The sequence below is a fragment of the Pagrus pagrus genome, assembly GCF_965226575.1.
Source record: "Pagrus pagrus genome assembly, chromosome: 5".
NCBI classification, from domain to species: Eukaryota; Metazoa; Chordata; class Actinopteri; order Spariformes; family Sparidae; genus Pagrus; species Pagrus pagrus.
Genome location: NC_140189.1, coordinates 5703633 through 5722410, shown reverse-complemented (window position 1 = coordinate 5722410; position 18778 = coordinate 5703633).

Here is an 18778-nt window from a genome sequence, read left to right as displayed (position 1 = left end):
GTAACTTAAACATAAGTTGGCCTTGAGACGTGGTCACATATGGGACTCAAAACCTGGACGTCCAGTGTACGACCCATCCAACCACCCAAACCAACCCTCAACTTGTACTTTTCTTGCGCCTCTCGGGGGTAGGGGTAACTACGGTGTCATACTACCACTGAGCAGGCTGCTGTATTTGACATGTCGGAGCTGAGAATGAGCTAACTCTACACTGCTTTGTGCAAACGAGTCGTGGACATGCAAAAGACATGAAGTGAGGGTGGGTATCTCCACCTCATCCACCACCACCCTCAGAAGAAATCCTATCTGTGACATTTATTATGTGAAGCACTGTACTGGAGGGCGCAACAAACATTTCATGTAAACGTATGTTGACTCACTAACAAAGACCACATCAACACAGTTATGAATTTACAAGTTTACTGCATATTTTGGATGGAGATTTGAGATATTGTAAGAGGACTGTGTGTGAGTGGAGACTCTGAGTGGGGGAGTGTCTCTTCATATGCTTGGACTTTTATCTGATAGCGCCCCCGGTGGTTCCTGTATTCAAACAAGAGTGAGAGACAATGAGAGAAAACTAAGTCAAAGGGGAAGGATGGATGAAGGATGAATCAGGTGAGCTTAAATACTTGGATGTGTTTGAGGCATGGTTGTTTGTTCCCAAACCTAGTCATTAAAGTCCCTGTCAGCCAGTACATGTCCAAAAGGTTGTGGACTCAACGTGACGGCCATATGTGACTGTGACACATCTCATTTCTGAGATCAGGGAACTACATACGTGTAAGACTGCTGTAAAGTTGGAGTTGTGACTCTTTATCAGATGAGTTAAGATGCAGCAATCTCACTGCTTGTTTATCGAGCCGCTCAAAATGTTTTCACACAAACGGACACATTAATGTTCTGAAAACAGCTCGACTGTGGGAGGAAAAGCTGCGACCTCACTATTTAACTCCAGTCAGAATCTTACATCAGTGTTGCATTTCCTCCCAAAGTGAAACGCTCAATTTCATCGCGTGTCAGCTCTGCTGTGTGTCTCAACAAATAAGAGCAATTACTGTGAACCAAAACATACTGAGATATGGAGAGCAGCACGAGCGGCGTCACCATCCAGTCACTTTCTTGGCAGATCGAAGCTCGCCATGCGGACGGGCCCACGCTCCAAGTGAGAATCGGAGATTGGACGAGAAATGAAAAGCGCTTTGCCAGCCGACAGACAGACGGACACAGTCGGGATCTGGACGAGCTGTCAAGTAGTTGGTGCTTCTTCATACGAGGAGATGGTTAATTTGACCCAGGAGAGCGCAGAGAAATTGATTTTAACTCTGTTAAATTAAGTCTACTGAGGGACTTGGGGGCACCGGTCTCCTGGGTTCATTTTATCCCGATGTGGAGATGATGAGGAGCTGCGCTGCCAACGGCAAGTTTGTCAAGAGTCTACTGACATGCTGTACTCGCTCACTTTCTCACTCTCTAATTGCACACGCACACACACACAGTAAACTGCAGCCTCCGTGTGAAGAGCAGAAACTGTCCACCTTTTGAAAAATCATTGCCAAGCCTCGACCAGAGAGACGTCAGTCAGCCGAGATATTGAAGAAGTCAAATGATCAAAACAGCTCGGTGGAAAAATACTCAAGTGAAAGTCCTGCACCCATCCAAGTCAGATATAAGTAGGAAAATGTACCTAGGTATCCACATTAAAAGTACTCATTGTGTAGAAATCATTCAGTTTTACTATCAGATAAAAATCTTGCATGATTTTGTTGAAGAAATTAGAAAAAAGGAAAAGTACAAGGCAGTGAGGGGGAAATAGATAAGAAGGAAAAGGTTTAAGATAGGAAGAACATTAGAGTCGTGGTTTCAGATAAATTGAATAAAAAAAGTAAAGAATGATCGTAAAAAAAAAAAGAAATGAAGAAGGAGAGGAGGGACGGAAGGATGAAAAGAAAGGAAATTAGGACAAAAGGGAAAAGACCAGAAAGGATAGAAAAATGAAGACAGAAGGATATGTGAAAGGAGGAGAAATGACTCTAGAAAGACGAGAGAAAAGAAAGGAAAGAAAGAAATTAAAAAATTAGAAGAAAGGACTAGAAGAAAATTAGAGAAGAAGAAAGAATAGCAGAACGGAAGAAAATCATGAAATAAATTCAGAAGAAAGTAAAAAAATCCTATGAAGACATGATTAAATTCACTCATCAGAATCATTTTTCAGCTTTTTTTAGGGCTTTTAGTTTCATAGAATAGCTCGGAGAGTCGGACAGGAAAGGTTGGGTGCATGCAGGAAAGGCCACACACCGGAATCAAACCCTGTTGGTACAGAGCCCCTGCACACGGCCGGACGCTTCACCAGCCGAGTCACTGAAAATATAAAATGAGTTGCACTGATGTCACCTGCCGTTCAAGCACTGCCCAGTCATACATGGAGCTCCAGGTGATGTGAGGTGAGCTAGAAAGTGAACAGAAAGTTTGACTCGCTGATCGATCTGTGACTGTGATGTGAGCCTTCCAACAGCTCATTGAACTGTCATCATATCGAACTTCTCCTGAGCTTCACTGGTTTTGGTTTGAAGGTAAGAAGTGATTACCTGGAGGTGACCGTGCACTTCCTGTCACATGTGCTCCCGTTTGTCAATGGTACGCTGCAATGGTCATGTCGTTTTGGGAGTCACAGGGTACCGATCTATTCATCCGTTTATAGTTGGTATGAGAATGTGTCGCCAAAGCCTTTTAGAGCCTCGAAAAAAAAAAGGATTACAGAAAGTAAAAGAAGAGGAAGAGAATAACACAGAGGAAAGAAGTAGGGAGAAAGAAAAAGACTAAAAGAGTAAAGATGGAAATATGGACAGAAGTAAGTTATGAGGAAAACCAGAGATGAAAGTAGAGAAAGAGGTAAAAGAAAAAGGAGGAAGAAATAAAATAATGTCCTCCAAATAGCAATACTCAAGTAAACTCAAGTGTTGAGCTGAAAAGAGGACATTTACTTACTTGTTTTAGACCTCTTTTTGGGAAGAAGAAGAGGAGGAGGAGGCGGCGCTCCCTGTGGAGACGAGGCTCTGGCTCCAAATCAACTGATTGGGATCGACAGCACAATCCACACATATGTTCCACTAATGGGGCGAATCAGCGCTGAGCGAGGAGGCACAGACAAAACAACCACATGTGACGGGCAGAAGGAAGGCGGCCATCATGAGGTCCAGACGACAGGGACGTCCTGACAGAAATTGGTTAGCTGTCGCCACTTAGCCCCGTGCTAAATTGTGTTTTTTAAACTGGAAATGAGAAAGTGTTTTTTTTTTTTAAATGTGTGAGATTGTGTGTGTCGTGACCTCCAGCCTGCAGAGACGGAGACAGCCGGGTCGAGTCAGGTCCAGTTCGTGTCACAGGGAGATGTGAACGCGCACATGGCTGATCAAATTAGACTTCTTCACATGTTACACATGCAGAAGACGCAACAACAGCAACACCTGTCCGCCATCGTTTACTTTATGTTTTATTTGACCTTTCATTCCAGCGAGGTGGTCTCTTGAGATCAGAATCTCTTTTAGGAGAGTCCGCTTCAAAATGGCAGCACAATTATGTTTCTGAAACAACACACAAGGTGAGCAGAATAAAGAGGAGTCAGGGATGAGTGGGAAATCAGGATATTAAAATAAAGCTGTTAAAAAAAACAACAATCTGTTGAGCCATTAAAAGTCCATGACCTAGCATTTAACATGATTCTAAGGATGAGGCTGGCAGTATTCTTCATTTCTCTTACTGTCAACAAACTCCAGTAAAAGACCGAAACCAACAACAAATGACTCAGTCCCACACACACGTCCACCAGCACCAAATGTGGATTCATCCGCTGCTGAAAATAGTCCCCAACAAATGCACTATTTCCTCCAGTTTGAGCAACGTTTGAGAAAATTACTGAACATTTTCTTGAATAATATGAAACTTGTCAGCCAGGTGTCTTTAAACTACAACACAACTTTGTGTTTATTTAGGTAAAAAAATGTTATTTTATGTTTTATGCTGAACTTCTGGTCTGGTTTGTTTTAGGCACAAAAATCACTTGGTTTGAGTCAGAAAAAGATCAATTATAAGCTTCAAATATCTGCTTTTGATGCTGCAAACATGGCTGGAAAATGTCCTAGCATCTCATCAAACAGTCCATTATCACTCCCAAAGCTTTGAATACAGCAGCCTGGTCAGTGGCCCTAGACTAGAGTTAGCCCTCTAGTGTCACTTCTTGATGCTCCCCTCTTGTGCAGTAGTATAAAAAGGAAGAAAAGTCCGACTCATGGATGGTTGGATGGGTCATACGCTAGACTTTCCATGCAGAGACCAGGATTCAGGTCCCAAGGGCGCTTTGTTTTCAAGTTATTGCCACTAAAAAAGGACACAACGCAAGTAATGAAAGTTACAACATGACAGCATGTTGTTATTTCAACCCAAAGTATGATATTTTCCCTAACCTGATCAAGTACTTTCGGTGCCTAAACTTAACGAATCCGTGACATTTTCACAACGTTAATATTAGTCCAAAAGTCATCATTGTTAACTGTTTGTCAGCAACCTTTATTTTGAAAGTCTAAACAGGCCAGCAGGGTATGTAGAGCTGCAGCTGGCATAATCAACCAGTTGGGAGTGAGAACATGTTGCATTAAAAACATGATTTACAAATGTTGAAACACTGTCGTGAGCAGTGATCTCTCGCTTGGCAGCCATCAGCTCGCCGCCACCACCCCCCGATATGACAGTCACTTCATATACTGTACGTATGTATACTGTCACATGTGATGTGAACGTGACATGACAAATATTGTAGAAATGTCAACATGATGCGTCTTACTTCTGAGAGCCGCAGACGGAGTAGGAAAGTCAAAAAATGACCAGCACACAGTCGGCTTTGATCTTTTCATGCTGTTTGTCATCATGAAGAAGAAGAAAAAAAGAATAAAACCAGCTCTGTACATTTCAATAGGTTTGAAATTTAAATATTTTAAGAAATCCATCAGCCATGACAAAAATACTTGACATATATTCAATTTCATCTCAAGCCAAGTTGAATCGTCCGTGTGGTCTTTTATGCAACTGATCTGAAGGAGTAAAGATGCAGAACGGCTGATGCTGACAAGGATTCAGTCGTTATTTTTATCATGAGTTCATACAGAGACACTCTGTTGTAATATGAAGTGATGATTATGACCTCAAGATGGCGCTACAATAAAAAATAAAGTCACGATTCATCTTCTGGAGATCATAAATATCTGTACATGGTTGAATTAATCTCTTCTCTCTGTTACTGTAGCTAAACTATTTAATATAAGGTTTGGGTTTTTAATTCACTTGTTTCCTGTTGTATTTTGTAGGTTCCCTCCTCATGTATCATGTTTTACTTTTCACTTCCTGTCTTTGTCTGATTTCCTGACGTCAGCCTAATTAGCCCCGCCCTGTTCCCAGTGTTCACCCTAGCCTATCCGCTCCTTCCCTGCTCTCTTGTTTCCCCTCACCTGTGTTTCTCCGCCTCTCTCCACCTGCATCTCACCCGAGAGGGTGCTCGCTGCGGAACCACAAAGGTGGAGCTGCACCAGAGTCAGTCCCGCCCCTAGTCGGTGCAGGCCCGCCCGTTGATAGACTTCCACAGCCAGCCTGCCCCAAGTGGAGGCAAGTGGTAGTAGTCGCTGGATTGAAGAGTTGTGAGCAAGTGATTGGACTTCAACTTAATGGCTGTAAGTAAGCCAACGTAACATAAACATAATTATTAAGTGTTTAAAATGTTTCAAGTGCGGAGTGACTGTAATGACCATAGTTGTTATTGTACAGTGTGATGGCATGTGGCAGGAAAGATCATAACCTGCAACCTGCGAGGACATCGTAGATATCCATCAGGGAGGAGACAGGGGCATTAATTTTTTTGCTGTTGATGCTGATACGAATATTAAGTTATTCTTTTAGGATAAATATTCTAAGGCTTATTTGTCTATGAAATCTCTTTGTCCATCTGTCCTAGTGTGTTTATAGATAGTAAATGGAAAATGCAAAAGGCAGACTTGGACTTGAACCCTGGTCACCCGCTCCGTTGACTCGCAGACGTACCTACTATGCTATCATATCTATTTCGGATTATGGTTGTCTAATGAAATCCACAAAACTCGAGGGGAGGGTAACGAAAACTAATTATCTGCTTCATATATCAACATCTTTACCAAACTGTTTAATATTGTGAACAGTTAAATTCACTAGTGTAAACTAAGCCCCCCCGGCGTAGAATATGTGAAATGCATATTGATTAGTAAGCTTGTTTTGTATGTGAAACAAAGGGTTGTTTGTGTTGTGCTTGTTTTTTTTGTATTTTTTTTAACCATTAAAAGTATTTTCAATAAAAATCAAACATTAAAGAAAATGATTATTTGCGCGATTTGCTTGTAAATTCATTCGTTTGCAATAAAGTTAAAAAAAAGAAAAAAAAAGAAGTGGGCGTGGCTGACTCTGGTGGAAAGTGGGCGGGACTGACTCTGGTGGGCGGGGCCGACTCTGGTGCAGCTCCACCTTCGTGGTTCTGCAGCAAGCACTACTTGGGGTCTCACCCCCTCGTTAGTTTAATTTGTAATTAAGTCAAGTCATTATTATGAGGCAAACTAAACAGACGAGTTGACGAAGAACTCTCGTCTCGTCTTGTCGACTCGTCTGTTTAGTTTGCCATTTCTACATGTTGCAACTTTATGTTTATTTAGATTCAGATTTCAGTATTATCTTGTGACAACACTGTGCTTATTCTCTGGTTAGGTTTAGGCACAAAAAACCTCTTGGTTAGTGTAGTGTAGTGGCAGTTGGGACTGGGTTTAGAGTTTTATGTGTTTTATTTTAGTTTTATGTGAACACACCATAAAATGACAAATGCACTGCACCTGGAGGTTCTGCCCTTGTCCACAACAGGAACCAATTGACGGCGGAGGAACGGGTTTGAACCGGAAAAGAGAAACGGACAAAAGCGTAGAGGAAGAGTGGCAAAATGGCGTGTCCAGAGAAGACGGAGAGACCGGGAAGAAACATGGCAGAGTTCGACACGGCGACGGAAAATCCAGAGTGTTACGATGCGTCACAATCGCAGCTGCAGAGCTTAATGCTCTGCCTGGCGTGTGAGTATCCCTTCGGGCCATTAGTAACACTCTGGTGTATGCATCCTATGTTAGGGCATTGTGCTTTACTGGACGTTTGTACTGGCAGTGATTTTGTGTCTGCAGGTGGCTTCCAGGACGCTGGAACAGCCGAGGCACCGGAGAAACCTGACGCCGCAGCAAGTCTCCTCCTCTGGACCTCCATGTGACGGAACTGTCCCGGTCTGACAATCTTTTAAGACTTTTTCTTTTAAGGAACAGAGACTTCTCTTTTAATGGACATTAACGTAGTTATTTTTAACCCTCATTTAGAGAGTTTCATCATTGTATTGTTGACTCCCGTAAAAAACAACTTTGAATAAATCATTGTATGCACCGGCATCTGTTGCTTTTGCCCTCTGTTTGTAAACATCACCGACAGCGTGCTCTCCCCTGATATTACTCAGAACCTGCACCTATTCAATAATTACCTCCTTTCATTATTGTTTACACTCCCCACTCCTTACATTAGGAATATCGTATTTTAGCTTGAAATGCCTGTTCAGCTCGCCACAAACATACCTTGAGATGTCCCGCAATGTCTTTTGTCGCCACAAACACCGAGGTCTTAAGACAACCTGGTTGTGTTGAGATATCCTAACTTCCCATCAAAAATATCTGTTTTTGTCGCATCAAATGTTGTGTCATACTTCTCACTGGCTTGGCAGCCTCGACATGTGCATTTGAACGTATCAGTGTTCTGCAGAAACATTCAACACTGTCAACATATTATCATCAACGACTGGGCTGCATTTTGTCACACGAATTTAGAATTTAGATTTACGGCAAACGCAAACACCTTGTTAACATTAATCATAATGGTATGATGCTAAATATATTTTAAAAGGCAAAACTTTGCATTTATCAGTGTTACAGGCAGTAAAAGACATCGGCCTCTTTCACCGCAGCTTCCTTCAGTTTACTGATGTGTCGTCTCCTCAGAGGAGAGGAAGGCGGTGGCATTGACGGTGTTAATATTTACCCCAGTGAGGAAAGGGCACAACACTCTGCAGAAGCTACAGATGACTTTAAAATGTCATTTTCTAGTTCACTGCCCTGTAACTCTGCTGCTGCTGCTGCTTTAAAGAAAAACAAATAGCAGCATTTAAATTACAGGCGCCTCAAACACTCACAGAAACGCTCACAACAGCAAAATGTCACAGACACAGAGAGGACACTTCAGATATTTACAGGATAATCCAGTCACAGTTTATGAGGAATGAGTTTATGAGAAAATCCAGCTGCACCGGACGATGATTTCTCCCCATTTTCAGCTTCGATGATTATTTTAAAATACAACATTCTTTCCCTTTTTACTGATCAGAAATACAACCGTGACTGTGAATCAGCTGAGACCCTGTAATTCTACAAATACACTCACAATTCATCAGATTTTAGAATAAAAAGTCTTTAAATAGCATTTGCAAATTAGTATGTTGCACACAGTCAGACCACAGAAGATGGTTTTAGTTTTTCGTCTTTGTTGCATGATTTTTTTAATTTTCTAACAGTCCCTCTCTATTTTTTTATGCTATTCCACAAAGCTTCGAGCTGTTACTGCTACTTAACCGTGTGAATTACTATTACACCAGAACAAATAAAGTTTTTACGAGTGTTGCAAGTCCTGCAGAGGGTGACAAAATGTTCTCTCCGTAGTTCTAAACATTTTATTTCAGCGTCGGGATGAGAGCAATTAACATTCCTTTTGATGACACTTTTATTGTGAAGGATTGGAGCAGGAAGTTTCATTGTTATCACTGTGAGTCAGACTTGCATAATAAAGGTTATTACGTATTGTAACATTATATAACTTACATGTGTGCACATATATGCAAGTGTGTTTAAATGTATTATTTAGTCTACCCTCATTCATATAAAAAGTATATATACATATATATATATATACAGTAAAAACATCTCTCAGTGGAAATGGTTCAGTATCTTTAGGATTTACATTCACATTGGAAAATGTCAGTCCAGTGTCAGTGCAGGAAGTAGTGCACGCTAATATGTAGTAATATGGGAGAAAGGGTTGTGGTGGTTTGACTGGTGGACTGACACGTAGAGCGAGAAGTTCATGTCCCATGACCTGCGATTAACATTAGCTTTTTTCCTAACCCTAGCCACGATACCTTACTGCAGAAAGCGAGAATTGACTGCAGTTCGAGACAGTGTTTCAACATCTTTAAGTTTTTTAGATTTTTTAATGGGGTGTCGGGACATGTCCAGTTGTGTTTGTGGCAACTTCAAAACAGGTATTTTAAGCAAAACATGATCTTCTCCTAATCATAACCAGACCATAAGCACTGAAAATTGAGCCCCAAAAAACACAAAATTGCAACATAAAGAAATGTAAAGTTTGAACCCATCAGCAGTTTTGCAGAAACGTACATTGGTGATTGTGTTATGAGCTACGGGTTCTAGAAGCCACCGAGACCAACAGTTAAGCAAGCTAGCGAGAAGGTAACACGATGCAAGAAATGTAAAAGTATAAAAAAAGATGAAGCTGCTGGGAATATCAACATTTTCCTCAGACATAAAATCATGAAGAAAAACTCTGTACAACCAATATTACAATAAATTACCATCTAACAAAGGAGGAAGTCAGGTAAAGGCGGAGGTTAGGGATGGATGGATTAGTTAAATGAGCACAGGACTTTCACCCAGGAGAGGGCTGTAAGTCCCGTTTGAAACCAAAGTCAACGATGAGATATTTTAACTGACAATTGCAGGATTTATTGCAGGACTGTTGAATCAGACTGCATTTGTCTGAGCTGGAGGCCCTGAATAAACCTGCAGCTGAGTACAACTGGTGATGATACTGCGTTAGTTTAGACTGTTTTTCCAGGAGCCAAAGAAGGTGGATCATTATGGTCCGACAGTTCAAGAAGTCACAAGTTTAAAGGTTTTCAAAAGATCTGAAACATCCAGCTTCATGTAAGAATACAGACAGACTGCAGGGTGTTTATTCTCCTTCCAGCACCGTCACATCTGTTCCCACATCAACACCACCGTCACTGCTAATTGTGCTCCCAGTCTCTGTAGCGAGAGCCTCAGTCACACACAGCTGCAGCAGTGAGACTTTGGTGCTGTATCACCGAAAAAAAACGACACCTATTTATATCCAGGCTGCACATGTGCAGTTGGGCGGTGTGTTTTCGGGCCTGCAGGACTCTCAGGACATCACACAGCAGACGGTCAGGCAGTGACTGCTGCCCTTCACTCACCAGCTCGCACTCCGTCTCTCAGGCTGAAAACTTCATCCTGCTGTGACTGATGGGAAGTTCAGAGGCTGTGTAATATCTCTGAGAAAACATTTCACCAGTCAAGCAGAACATGTCGCACTGATCCGCAGCAAAGGGATTTCTCCTCGCTGGCTGTTTGGTTGGAAATTCTTCCCCCTTATTTTCCGGTAAATCGATGACAGACCTGCGGGACGTGACGGAGTGAATCCAACCACAGACACCTGGAAGAGACTGTGACACACCAATAGTCATCCGACTCGGAAATTAACATAATTTTCAGGTCCGGTTCCTGCAGGGGAGAATTCAGGCATTGACTTGTACAGTTGCTCCTCTTCCATGACAAATCTTTGCAATATGGCTTTACATTGACAAGAGAGGAGTGTGTTGATTGTCTGGTTCAGGAGCTAGTACCAACTGACCTCATGTGGCCTGCTCCTTTGTTTAGTTTATCTTATAGTATATATACTTTGGGGGGGACGTAGTATATAGTGGTCTGTCTCCCTCAATAATATATATTAAATATGTGACATATGATATGTCCTCCTTTAATGAACCCTGGCTGTAAGTGGACCCGTCTCTTGTTACTTCCAATTTATTTTCAATTTAGGAAAAACAAGAAAAGCAAAACTGTGTGACCACCCCCCTCCCGATTGTTCACGCCTGTAAATGCCGGCTTCGTTTGAAAAAACGCTCAGTCCAACTGCCACTGGTGGTCACTGGCATATGAACAAAGGGAGTAGCACCAAAGCGGAAAAAGCAGGACCAACAGGCGGACATTCGCCTTTTTTTCAGATGGTAAGCAACTAGACACCTAAAAAGTAGTGCTATGGTCAAAATGAGCGCGCTAATTGAATGAATGTGAAACAATTATCGCGTTTAAAGGTCCCATATTATGCTGTTTTTCATCAATTTCACACAGCTGTCAGAGGTCCAACAACACTGTATTCGAAATGTATTGCCCCAAACCCATCCGTGGTCCTGAATTTCAGCTGTCTAAAAGAAGCTCAAGTGAGCTCTACTGAGAGCAGCTGTTTCTGTGCCTGCACCTTTAATGCTAATGAGCTCCGTCTGTCAGCGCCTGCCTTGCCTGCTACATGCCCCTCTCAGGGAGAGGATGCTGCTTACGCTAGTGGTAGCATGCGCTAATGTTTACATGGATGTATCGCTATGGCTCGCCGAGATGCTGTTGTTCAGCCACACCAGTTTGACCCAGAATCGAACCCAGAAGGAGAGGCTCAGAAAAATACAGACTCTGCGGCTGCAGCAGGACTCCCCAACACAACCACCCGGCTCCCATCCCCCACTGACCTGCAACAGGTAACATCTAAAAACAGCTAGCGAAAGCTGTGTTTGTCTCCAACACAGTCTCCAAACTCTTGGACACTGTTCACATAGTCTCTGTCTCCAGTCTGCACGTTTCCAGACTTTTTACTGTGACAACCAAGCTCCCCGTTATATTATTAACATTAAACTCGCTTCAAACGCCGTTGCATAGCAGACCGAAGTGGCGCCAACTAGTTAGTCAATTTCAAGCTGACTTCACCATACTCGTAGGCAACTGTAAATACTATCAAAAGTGGCGACACTTACCTGTGGCTCGGGTGCAGTTGCTGGGTCCCGTATGGTTGGGACTGATCCTTTTATGAGGGTCAGTGTCGAGGCAAAGCCAGCTTTGTACTGACCCTTGTTACTGAAGCAGTCTGATGTGAAGTGGTTAGCACACACAAACAGACTTACAGGAACCGTAGCCGGCACGTTGTCGTTAAAAATGAAACACAACAACTGTCTCTTCTGTTCTTCTGTAGCTGGGACAGAATATAGGCACTTATGTTGATATTTACAGCCAACAACAGAGTAATTTGCGTGTCTAGCTCTGAGTGATGACATTGTGAAACACTGCTAGCTTACCGCTGGACACACCGAACTTCACCTCGGGGATGAACGCCCCCCTCTCGGATATCTCCGGGGAGAGGGGGGAGTGTTTTTGCGCTGAGGAGCCCGGCCTATGAGAATCACTCCTTTCGTTACGTAACGAAATCTGAACAGCCTGTAGGAGCCCCGTTTTACCAGTGGGCGGGCTGCAGAGAGATGCAGGACTCGTTTGCTTTCCTCATCCTGGGAGTTGGAAGGCTCAGGGAGGACCAGTTTATATATGTGGAGACCAGAGAAAACGTGTTTTTCATAATATGGGACCTTTAAATGGCTCAGTATTGAAGCTAGAATGAAGATACAGATATATGAAACTAGAATATACGGCATCCATTGGTACCAACCATGGCATGATAGCTTGTCAGAAAATGGGCTGAATAATGCTCCAAATTAGGCTAAATTCTGGTGGGGGAAAAACTTTTAAAAGGGGTCCATTTGAACTCTGTATAATCCGTGTGTGCTGTTCTTTTTTCTCCATCTCCCCCCTGTGTGTCGTGTGTGTGTGTGTGTGTGTGTGTGTGTGTGTGTGTGTGATTGATGGTTTTAAAACTCAATTGGCACTTAAACAGGCTTGGTAAGGTTAAAGCAAATAACACTAGCAGCAATAAAAGCAGAATATTCAATGTATCAAATTAAAATGATCATTAGGGTCAGTCATTGTTCTAGTACAATAATGGTATCTGGTCACAATGCAGGCAGCATAGAGAGACAGAGAGAGGGACAGTCACAGGCATGATGGAGGGAGAGGACACACAGAGACCTGCTCTGAAGATCAGGTAAAGCATTGTAATATGAGGCTCTAAACAACATGATAACATTATTTTTAACCTAGTCATAGCTTACATGTCAGCAGTAAACTAGTAATAAGAGCACAATATTCAAATTAAAATGATCATTAGGGTCTGTCATTGTTCTTCTAGTACAATAATGGTATCTGGTACAAATCAACAAAATGCAAATTCACTTTGACTAACTTAAAAGTCCATAGCACATTTTCATTGTTTCAATCACAATATTTACACCAACATGCTTTAGGTATGTAATTTTTCCTCATTGGAAGCCATCCTATTTGCTGCTATGTCAGTGGAATCGGATACATTTAATTTATATAGCGCCTTTCAGGGTACCCAAGGATGCTTAACAAAGTGGAACATACAAAACAAAGAATAAATGGATAAACAAAAATACATATAAGATAAAGAACTAGAAAAGTTGATTGTTGGGGCTGGACCTAGAGCTGATAGGCCTTATTAAAGAGATAGGTTTTTAAGTCTTTTTTGAAGTTCTCCAGAGAAGTCTGTTTGCAGATTTTAGCTGGGAGAGGGTTACAGAGAGTAGGGGCTGTCACACAGAAGGCTCTGTTGCCGAGGGTTTGCAGATTGGTGTGAGGGATGGAGAGCTGGTGTGTGCCTGATGAGTGCAGCTTCTGAGACTGGGTATAGGGGTGGAGGAGGTCAGACAGGTATTGGGGGGCGAGGGAATGGAGAGATTTATAGGTTAGGAGGAGAATTTTGTAAGTGATGCGTGATTTGACTGGGAGCCAGTGAAGGCAGATGAGAGTGGGGGTGATGTGTTGCCAGGGCTTGGTGCGGGTGAGGACCCTGGCAGCGGAGTTCTGCACATACTGGACCCTGTCCAGGGTTTTGGAAGGGAGCCCAGACAGGACTCCATTACACAGGTTCGGAGAGGGAGGGCCGGAGTCTGGAGATGTTTTTAAGGTGATAAAAAACTGATTTGGTGATGGATTTTATGTGTGCTTGAAAGGATAGCGTGGAATCGAGGATGACACACACGTTACTGACTGCTGACGTGGATGGGGAGATAGAGCTCTGTTTTATTGGTGTTTAGTTTGAGTTGATTTGATGTCATCCAGAGTTTTATATCATGCAGGCAGTTGAGTGACTGTGGGGGTAGCTGGGTGGATGGTTTGGTGCAGAGATATAATTGAGTGTCATCAGCATAGGAGTGGAAGTTGAGACCGTGTTTGCGAATTATCTGACCAAGGAGGAGCATGTAGATGGTGAAGAGGAGGGGTCCAAGCAAAGAGCCTTGAGGCACACCTTGGTTGACTGGAGCTGGGGTGGAACTGGAGTCTCCAATGGTGACAAACTGTTTTCTGTTTGTTAGATAAGACTGGAACCAAGAGAGTGCTGTACCGGTGAGGCCAAGGTAGTCAGATAGGCGGATGAGGAGGATGGTGTGGGAGATTGTGTGGAAGGCTGCAGAGAGGTCCAGGAGGATCAAAATACTGATGTGGCCACAATCGGCAGCGATGAGTTTCTGTGCTATGGCGTGCCCTGAAACCAGACTTAAGGGGTTCATAGAGCTCAAGGTTGGACATGTGCTTATGGAGTTGGGCAGCAACTGCTCTTTCCAGGATTTTGCTTAGGAAAGGGAGGTTGGAGATAGGCCGTTAGCTATGTAAGTCATCTGGGTCCAGACCTGGCTTCTTGAGGATGGGGGTGACTGAAGCCGTTTTGAAGATGGACGGTACCATGCCAGATTCTAGGGACGAGTTGATAATGTCCACTATGAGGGGGCAAAGGGCAAGCAGGCAAGACTTCACCAGAGTTGTTGGCATGGGGTCCAGAGAGCAGGTGGAGGCTTTGGCCTGGGAGACCAACTTAGCAATGGAAATAGAGTCCACAGGAGAGAAGGAGAAGAGAGAGCACTGGGGCAGGCAAACAGTGGGAGGATCAGCTATCTGTGTCAGAGGTGCATGTGGTAGGGGGGTGGCAGACGCCAGGACATGCTGGTGAATGGTAGCCACCTTTTCCTGGAAGAAGTCCAGGAACTTGAAGCAGAGGTCAGGGGCACCAGAAAGGTGGGGGACATCGAGAGGGCTAACACTCTGGGGTTATTTTGCTGGTCTCCAATGAGGGTGGTGTAGTAGTCTGTTTTGGCCTTGGAGAGAGCTTCTTTATAAGACCTCACGTGGTCTTTGTAGGCTTCATGGTGGACGGTGAGGCCAGATCTTTTATAGAGCCTCTCCAGGCAGCAACCAGTGGTTTTTAGGGTACGGAGTTCAATGGTGAACCATGGGGCAGGATGGGTAAAGGAGACAGTCCGGGTTTTAAGAGGGGCAAGGGAGTCAAGACTCCAGGAGATAGCAGCATTATAGTCGGCCACCAGCCCATCCAGTGAGGTGTCAAGGGGATCAGAGGCCAGGTGGGTTGCCAGGATGTTGTTGTCCTGTATGTGATGGTACAACTTATGCGCTGTCCCTCTGAGGCTGTTTGGATAGGAACAGTGAAGAGGATGGCATGGTGGTCTGAAACAGTGAGGTCCAGGCACTGCACGACATCTATTGCACGTCTGTCCGTCCTGGGAGAGGGATCCCTCCTCTGTGGCTCTTCCTGAGGTTTCTTCCGCATTTTTTCCCTGTTAAAAGGGCTTTTTTTGGGGGGCAAGTTTTTCCTCACTCGAATCGAGGGTCGAAGGACAGAGGGTGTCGTCTCTGTACAGATTGTAAAGCCCTCTGAGGCAAACTGTGATTTGTGAATTTGGGCTATACAAATAAAATTTGATTTGATTTGATTTGATTTGATGTTGAAGCAGTCCAGGAGTGACAGGAATTCAGAGGCAAAGGGGCAGCTGGTGGAGTCCACATGGATGTTGAAATCACCAAGCAGGAGTGTAGATGCAGACATGGAGCAGATGGAGGTGAGAAGCTCAGACAACTCAGACAGGAAGGTGGTGGAGGCTTTTGGAGGGCGGGAGATGTCGGCTCAATGTATGACTGCCAGCCCACCACCACAGCCCTTGGAGCGGGGCTTCTGTATGTAAACATAGCCTGGGGGAGTGGCTTGATTTAGAGTTAAGAAGTCTTGCTGATGCTGCCATGTGTCAGTTAGGCAAAGAAAGTCAATTTTCCTGTCTGTGATGACGTCTTGGATGAGTAGTGCTTTGTTGTTTAGTGAGCGAGGATTCAGCAGCATGAAAGCTGCAGTGTTGTTCACAGATGCTGATGCAGGGGATGTGGAGGAAACAGCGCCATTCACACAAGCCAAGGGTCTCAGATTGCTCAGTGTGCGCCCCTGTGGTTGGTTTTGATGACGTTGTGCCGGTGCGATGGAGCACCTGTCAGCCAGCACGGAGGGAATAGCATTGTCCGTATAAACAAACTTGCGTCTGGAGGCCCTGTGCACATAGCGGGGGCGACGAAGGAGACCAAGAGATTTAATCTCAGCGATGGAGTTTGGGGTGAAGTGACAGCAGAGGTCCAGGGGCTCCTGCGCTGAGTATTTGAAGATCCTGCCAGTAGCGGCGGAGCAGCGACCATCCAACATCGCCGCGAGCCGGAGGAGACCACAGTAGCAGAGGAGGGCGATACAGGAGCCAGGCGGTGAATAATCCTGAGGTTGTGGTGGAGGGAGGACCAGCGGAGTAATGTTGGATAGCCCAGTTTTGAGTACGCTGGTTTGAAAGTTAGCGTTGCTAGGCTAACAGCTGATCGGCGGGGCTAACAGCTGATCAGCGGAGAAAGGTGAGTCCACGGAGCCAATTGTTCAGGTGTGCAGCCTTCAAAGTTTGTAGCACAGTCCCAGAGCTTGTAGAGACAACTTGGCTTTCTTTTTTCAACAGAAAAAGCACTTTTGCTACGGATTGAGAAGCGGCGATATTCATGCCAGTGTCCTCTCACGTCTGGGTTACCATGGCAACTGATTGTTGCGTCTCATTCCCAGGATGTCACATAGCCACATTTTGGGTTGGTAAAGCGTCCCGAGCAGGAACAAAATGAGAAAATAAGAAAATCTCTGCAGATACGAGACACTAACACGCCTTTTCTCCCCATTCCAGTCTCCCTTCTGTCTGCGTACGTCTTTTTACGTCTTTGTTTCGTCTCGCTGCGTCTGCCGTGCATGATGCGCACTGATAGACTGAAATCAGTCTTGTGATGGTGGGAAAAAAAAAAAATCCTTAATTTCTCCCAAATGCATCAAACTAAAGTAACAAGCCTGTTAAAAAAATGTGAGGGGAGAAAGTTCAGGCATTTGTGTTCAGATGTAGGGAGGAGAAGTCAAAGAAGTCAAAGTGCAGATACCTGAAACATCTACTTGAGTATAATGTTCCTTGTTTCTTTCCATCTCGAGCTCAGCTAAATGACTTTGTGTTGCTGGCAGCCATTTTCAAGAGCTCTGATGCTAACATGTGAGTATAATGATGCATATTAACATTAAGGATTACTGAAGCAGAGGAGTAAGACACGTTGTTGGTCTTGAATGTGATTTATCACCATGACCCAGAATCTCTAACACATTCAGCAGATTAGTTATCACAGTCCATCTCATTTTGAACCTTTACTGATGTCTGACTCCTCTTTTAGTCAAGTTGTCAAGTTATAACAAATTGGGGTCTCGTCCTCTGTGAGACTCAGAGACCTTTTCATTTCCTTCAGAGGAAATTTAACAAAACTCAACTCAACTATGAGTTAATTAAGACAGGCATGTTTGGATTAATTTGGGTTATTCAGCATGTCGACATGGGTGTGTCTACCACTGCACATTATTTTTATTATAAGATTTGCTGAAGGCATCAGGTAAAAAAAAAGCCATTTAACCTTTCTGCAGCTGTTGATCATATCATACGATCTTCATCAGCAGATGAAGGTCAACATCAACGCGGATGAGAAGTCCTTTATGTGCTCGGAAGAAATGTACATTTTGACATCTACAGTTCCATGACAACAACGGAGCGATGAAGAGCATGTGAAATGAACTGTAGATGTTCTTAGAGGACATTAAATGTTTCCAAGGTCAAGACTAAACTTAATTTTCCTTTTTTATTTGGAAAAAATATATATCAGGCTGTGATACACACACATTCCTTGTTGGTTTTGGTCTTTTAATGGAAAATTTAAGATGGAATATCATCAGACTTCTTCAGGACTTTAACTTTCTTTACAAAGAAATTCACCTACAGTAATATACATGTCAACACTAAATATATTTCTATTTATTAAAAGTTTGATTCTGGTGCCCTCATAATATGTTTTTCTGCATCAGTTTTGTATGTTCTGTGTGAGTAAACGCGCTGCATATGAGGATTTGTTTCCTCCGCTGAATTTAATCATTCTCGCTCCTCTCCAAAGGCCAACAGAGACGCAGACCTGAATCACTTATCTGCCTTTGACTTCTAAATGTTTTTCCTTGATTCTCATCATTTCAGAGCTAAAGAGGGCCAGAACAAAAATACAGAAAGCTAATGAAAAGACCTCCTGTGAATGCGAAGAAAGCTTTTAAAAAGCCCTGAGAGGGAGCAGATGTTGCTATGTATCGCTGCGATTCAGCGGAGTCTGGAGGTGTGAATCAGGGTCACATTCTCCGTTCTCCTTCCTACTCGATTTTGAAAGAATCTGCTATGCTGACAGGAGACCTTCTGGTTTTTCTGCTTAGAGAAAGGAGAGGTGGAAGCGAGGGTGAGTCGGCCTGAGCTCAGTGAACTCCCGACCTTTAG